Below are 5,730 nucleotides of genomic sequence, written 5' to 3' on the forward strand. Positions count from 1 at the left end.
AGTGGGGAAATAGTACACCATCCCATAATACCTATCTCTAGTCTCTGCCATGCTGTTGTAATATCTGTAGTACTAAAACATATTTTAATATCTTGGAAGTATGCTTTCACCAAGTTTACAATCACCCCTGGCACTCTAAAGTAATCAAAAGCACTCCAAATAAGGCTATGCGGTACCAAACCAAACACATTTGCCAGGTCTAAAAATACCACATGTAATTCTCTTTTCTCTGTCTTGGCTGCCTGAATCTGGTGCCATATCATGCTAGTGTGTTCTATGCACCCTGTAAAACCTGGGATTCCTGCTTTCTGCACTGTGGTACCTATTAAACTATTCCTTTCTAAATAGTTTGCTAGCCTCTGTGCCACTATACTAAAGAAAATCTTACCTTCTACATTCAGGAGGGATATGGTCTGAAACTGGCTAATGATTTTACTTTTATGCCAATACAGGTTTCTATACAATTTGGCTTATATTTTCACAAGATAGTAACAAACATTGCTAATGCAATTGGCTTAGGGCAATCGTAGTTCTGACATGATGTGGTCCATTTTAGGTCTTGCTTTCAATATTCAATGGACAATGGTGTTTTAAATCTAAACTGGGATTTTCTTTGTCCAAAAATTATTCTGGTCTAACGATTTTACATTTATGTCAATACAGCTAACCTATAATTGCAGCTACAGTACTTGATTTTAGAAATAGAAACTACAAACGGTACTGGAAAACGTAAGCTAGTTAAGCTAGCAGCTCTGCCCAACACTAGATATAGAATTCTAACACACACACACACACACACACAACATGTTGGCTACTGGTTGTATGCAGTTTTATTAAGTTGACTCCAAAAATAAATAGTTGGATTTACTAAATAAATAAAATTGTTGGATTTGTATAATAAAATTCTAGGCATGTTGCATGCAGTTAAGTTTATGTGTATGTCTTCAACTTAGTTTGTCCTATTGTTATTAGTAACATTGCGTGCTACCGCTGTTCCAACAATTTTTTTGGTTACACTACCACCCCACCTGAGTACTTACAGTTCGGGTTTATTCCGTCTCCGTCCAATCCACAGCTACTTCTATGCTTAGTCTGTGAGCAGGTTTTTTCAAATGAGGTGATGAAACCCACTCATCTAAAAGAGCATCTATTATTTTTTATTTTGCCAAAATTTCAGAAAGATATAAATTGCACTCAATGCTCTGTGGTTCACCCTAGGTGCCTGGCCCCCAACATCGCTGCTTGCAACTATTATTATTATTATTATTGTTACTATAAGACTGTTCTATTATGAAAAATAGGACAGTCTGATAATAATAATTATTATTATTATTGCATCCAGTGTTAACAGCAAGTGCTCAAATCACTGGCACATGTTTAACAAGATAACATAAGGAAACTCCTTCCTAAATAATAACTATAGAGGCTGACTGTAGTAGCAGTTTTGTATATGTATGTGGGAACATAGTAATTAATAAACACAGTAACAAGCAGCATTTCTGGGGTCTGAACAGTCAGTGCAACATTCCAATGCAATTTAACTATATACATGTTTGCATGAATTGAAAAAAGCTATCTAAATATTTCTGCAAAGGCCCAACATACCATGTTTCATGTCAATATTTCCTAAGCTTCATGACACAAAACAGATGGAACAACTCATGGAACAGTTTTATGGCAGATTTGACATTGCCAAACCCACAGCCTTTAAATTAATAGGCAAGTAGTTTTACATTGTTTGCCATGGGGTCAGTTCTTTCGCCAAGGAATTCAAGACTAAAGACTGAGAAGAGTTTTTTGAAGAATTTGTTGCAAATAAATTATTTTTATTAACAAAATTGGATTATTATTGTTAAGAGGAATCTCATCTGAATCTTGCTTTCATCTGAACAAATGATTTTGTTTTATCTAAACAAATGATTTGTAGTGTCCTTGCAATTTAGCTAGAGCTGTCTGCGAAGACTGAGAATTCCAAGTTTCTTACCTTGGTAGAGCACAAAATCATTTAAAAGTATTATTTATTAATATTACCAAATGACTCAAACTACAAACTATTGAATCACTGGTAGCTGGTCAGTTAATATTTCTGGGTTGATTTTTAGGTATGTACAGTGCCTTCGGAAAGTATTCAGATCCCTTCACTTTTTCCACATTTTGTTACGTTACAGCCTTATTCTAAAATGGCTTAAATTAATTGTTATTCTCATCAATCTACACACATTACCCCATAATGACAAAGCAAAAACAGGTTTTTATAAATTTTTTCAAATTTATTAAAAATAAAAAACTGAAATATCACACTGTCATAAGTATTCAGACTTTTTCTATGTCACTCAAAATTAAGCTCAGGTGCATCCTGTTTCCATTGATCATACTTGAGATGTTTCTACAACTTGATTGGAGTCCACCTGTGGTAAATTCAACTGATTGGACATGATTTGGAAAGGCATACACTTATCTATATGTGACCGGGGCTAGTGTTTCTTCACTTGTTCCTGTTTGGGATGACATCATGGTAAACTGGTTGCGTGTTCCTCCCACCCCTCTTCCCTGAGTAGTTTGCCAATTAGGTAGGTTTCTATATAAGTGAAATGTACCTATCGCTTTACCTTGTTTCCTGCTCTTGTGCCCGCCTATGTTTCTGAGCATCTTTTGGTGAGAGGTACATGTAACCGTGCAGTCTTGTTCCTCTGTTTTAAGGTTCAATATCCACAGCAGTGAATGCATAAACCTTTGTATTTGTAGTTTCCTGGCTTGTAGTAAATCGCTGGATCCTACTGTGAACCAGTTGTTGCTGCATATGGGTAGGTTTGGAAGACATGTATGTTTGGCTGAGGGTCAGTGCTTCCACTGGCTGACGGCCCCTCCCGTTCATTCGCAGGTATCTGTGGGCCAGAGTGAGCGGTTCGCTTGCCTGAGGTAGCCTAATAGTAAAGTGAGGGTGTGTCTTCACCAATCAAGGTGCGTGCATTTTTGAGGCTTAAGGTAGGCTAGAGGTATGGTAAGTAGGATTGCCTTATGGCATCCGCAGTAATTATTTTTCATAGCGATTGTCCGGTTACCTTGTTTATTGGTTTGTTTTTTTTTTCCCTTGTTAGGTTTCCTCAATGTGCTGCTGTTTTGCCTCTTTTTATTAGTGCAACATTACTTGCCTACAACTTATTAACCACTTGTAGGTTTCCGCTGTGCTTAGGATTTGGTAGGCTAATCTAACTTTGTCAGAAGGGTGTTTCGTAGTTGTACTACACTTGCTACCCTGAACGCTCCTGAAGTGTATTCATGCTGGTCGTGTTTTACTGCCATTGTGCAGCTGTTAAATCTCCATTCTTTTACATTAAACGGGCTAAACTGCGTTTGTTGGCGGAGATACGGGAAAGACTGGCCTACCCGAATTGCCATTTTAATTTCGAAATGATCTAAACTGACCAACTGGTTCTTTGTATCTGATTCATTGTTTTTAACTAGATCTATTACATTGTTTAAATTAAGGTTGGCGGTGAGCCCAGCGCTGCTCTGGTGGGGAGGTTAGTCGGTTAGGTCCCTCACTGTTTGCGTTCCTGTTAATGGTAATTGCACTGAATCACTTATTTAACACAAATTTGATTGTGTTTCAGATGAGGTGGCACGCGTGGTGGTAAGTAGAATTCACTTGGACAGCCCCTATTGTTAGTATACCTCCCACCGAGTGGATTCTGGGCTCATTCATTACCGCCCTCTAGTCGTCATTTTTAGTATTTTTTAACAAAGTAGTCTGGAAGTCCGTGTATGTATTTTGATGTTAAATTAATAAAAGTTGGTATCATTGCTTAAATTCTTCTGCTATTTTCTTGTACCTTCTAATTGTTTTGGCTATTTGAGCTTGATTCTTCCATACAGGTACTTCCAGCCCTCTTAAATCTTAATAAAAGTTAAAATCATTTCTTTTGAACCACGTCTCTGTCTTCTTTCAATGAAAGAACCTGGGAAACTGTTGTAAAGTGTCAGAACTGGTTATGTCCTTGGGTGAAATTCCCAAGGTGGCTTAGTCTGGCTACTTACCCTTACCCATTGCCACAATTTGGCGTATATGTCAGCAGGATTGTAAAAGCAGAGACGTGTGTTTCTTTGTGTTTCCTTTAAACCAGTTGGTTTTTGTAGACTGTGGACTGTAGACTGTTTATTGGTATTTTAATATAGAGGCAAAACAGCAGCTGGATCGACAACGGTAGATCAGAAGAAACCCCTGGTTGCAGATTGGACTGGAACAAGCCAAGAAACCCTGACCTTCTGTCTTTAGTAACGTGTCTGCTAACTTTGTTCTACCTTTTTCTGTAGAAATGGAAAGAGAATTGCAGGAATTAAGGGAAATAGTGCAGCAGCTAAGAGTAGATAATGAACACCTTTTGCAGGAACGTGCAGAAGCTCAGGCTGCCCCTAGAGCACCTTTTGAGTCTAACAACCCTAGGTTTTCTAATTCTAACCATGTCCCAATGTCCCTACTTCTCTGTGCCCAGGGAGAGGAAATGTCCCGTTTTTATGGGTAACACCGGGATGAGCATTATGGAGTGGGTTGAGGGCGTCCGCTCTAGTATGCGGGCCCGGCATTTAGCTCCTGTTGATCAAGCATATTTTATCTATGATCACCTGGATGGAGAAGCCAAAGATGAGATCAGATATAAGCCCAGAGATGACAGGGAAGATCCTGAAAGGATTTTAACCATTCTCCAAGAACTGTATGGGTGTTCTCATTCTTATGTTGCTTTGCAGGAGAGCTTCTTTTCTAGAAAGCAGCGGGAGGGTGACTCTTTGCAGGAGTATTCTCATGCTTAATTTTGCCTGATGGAGAAAGTTGTGAAAATTGCCCCTGATGGGATGTCTAATTCTGCTATTTTGTTAAGAGATCAGTTTGTTGAACATGTGCTTGATTCTGCTCTCCGCAGGGAATTGAAGCAGATAGTCCGCCGCAACTCACACTCTACACTCTCCTAGACATTCGAGGGGAAGCTATTCAGTGGGAACGGGAAGGTAGGTCATGTGAGGGCAGGGCAAGAAGCTATTCTGTTCCATCCTTGTGTGCTATGCAGAGTTCCAGGGTGCAGGGCAGGGCAGAAGCGGTGTCCAGTAACCCCTCTAGTGGAGAAATGGCAGAGTTGAGGGAAATTATGAAACGGCAACAAGAACAGCTTAACCATCTTACAGAACGCCTCATGCTCTTGCAACCTCCCCCGAGACACCCCTCTAACCGTAGTGGTCCAATAATTTGTAGACGCTGTCAACAACCAGGTCATTATGCAGGTAATTGTGATAATGAAAGGGTTATCTCACAGGCTCCACCCTCTCAGGCTCGTCCTTATCCAAGGGAGCCCCCCTGTAGTCAGCTGGCGGAAAACTAATGCCCTCTGATCTGCAGAGCCACATTTCAGAAGGGGACATCACTGGCTCGATTAAGTGAGGCCCGGGGAATGAACAAGCCGTCTCCAAGTTGCTGGGGTCATGTCCACAGGTAACCGTTAACCTTGGGGGGGTGGATGTCAAATGTCTTCTCGATACTGGATCTATGGTGTCCACTTTGACTGAAAGCTTTTTTTCCCAATATTTTCAAGAGAAACTCCACCCCTGCCATTGGTTACAGTTGCGTGCGGCTAATGGGTTGGATATCCCTTATGTGGGCTACCTGGAACTGGAGGTTAGGGTTTTTGGCAAGGTTATTCCTAAGCGTGGGGTGTTGATTGTCAAAGATCCCCCTGGTCT

At 40.2% G+C, this 5,730-nt stretch overlaps 1 long non-coding RNA gene across 3 annotated transcripts; it reads left to right on the forward strand.

Moving 5' to 3' along the window:
• The first annotated feature begins 2,468 nt into the window (after positions 1-2,468).
• LOC135255021 (uncharacterized) lies at positions 2,469-5,292 on the forward strand. Of its 3 annotated transcripts, none has more exons than XR_010330042.1 (4): positions 2,469-2,804; positions 2,882-2,961; positions 3,099-4,275; positions 4,920-5,292. It is a non-coding gene; the product is annotated as an uncharacterized LOC135255021 (long non-coding RNA). The 3 variants fall into 3 exon arrangements; XR_010330043.1 differs by having other exon boundaries at positions 2,469-2,662; positions 2,746-2,804; positions 3,099-5,292; XR_010330041.1 differs by having other exon boundaries at positions 3,099-5,292.
• The last annotated feature ends 438 nt before the right edge of the window (positions 5,293-5,730 follow it).

Source organism: Anguilla rostrata, chromosome 5, assembly GCF_018555375.3.
Source record: "Anguilla rostrata isolate EN2019 chromosome 5, ASM1855537v3, whole genome shotgun sequence".
Classification (NCBI taxonomy): domain Eukaryota; kingdom Metazoa; phylum Chordata; class Actinopteri; order Anguilliformes; family Anguillidae; genus Anguilla; species Anguilla rostrata.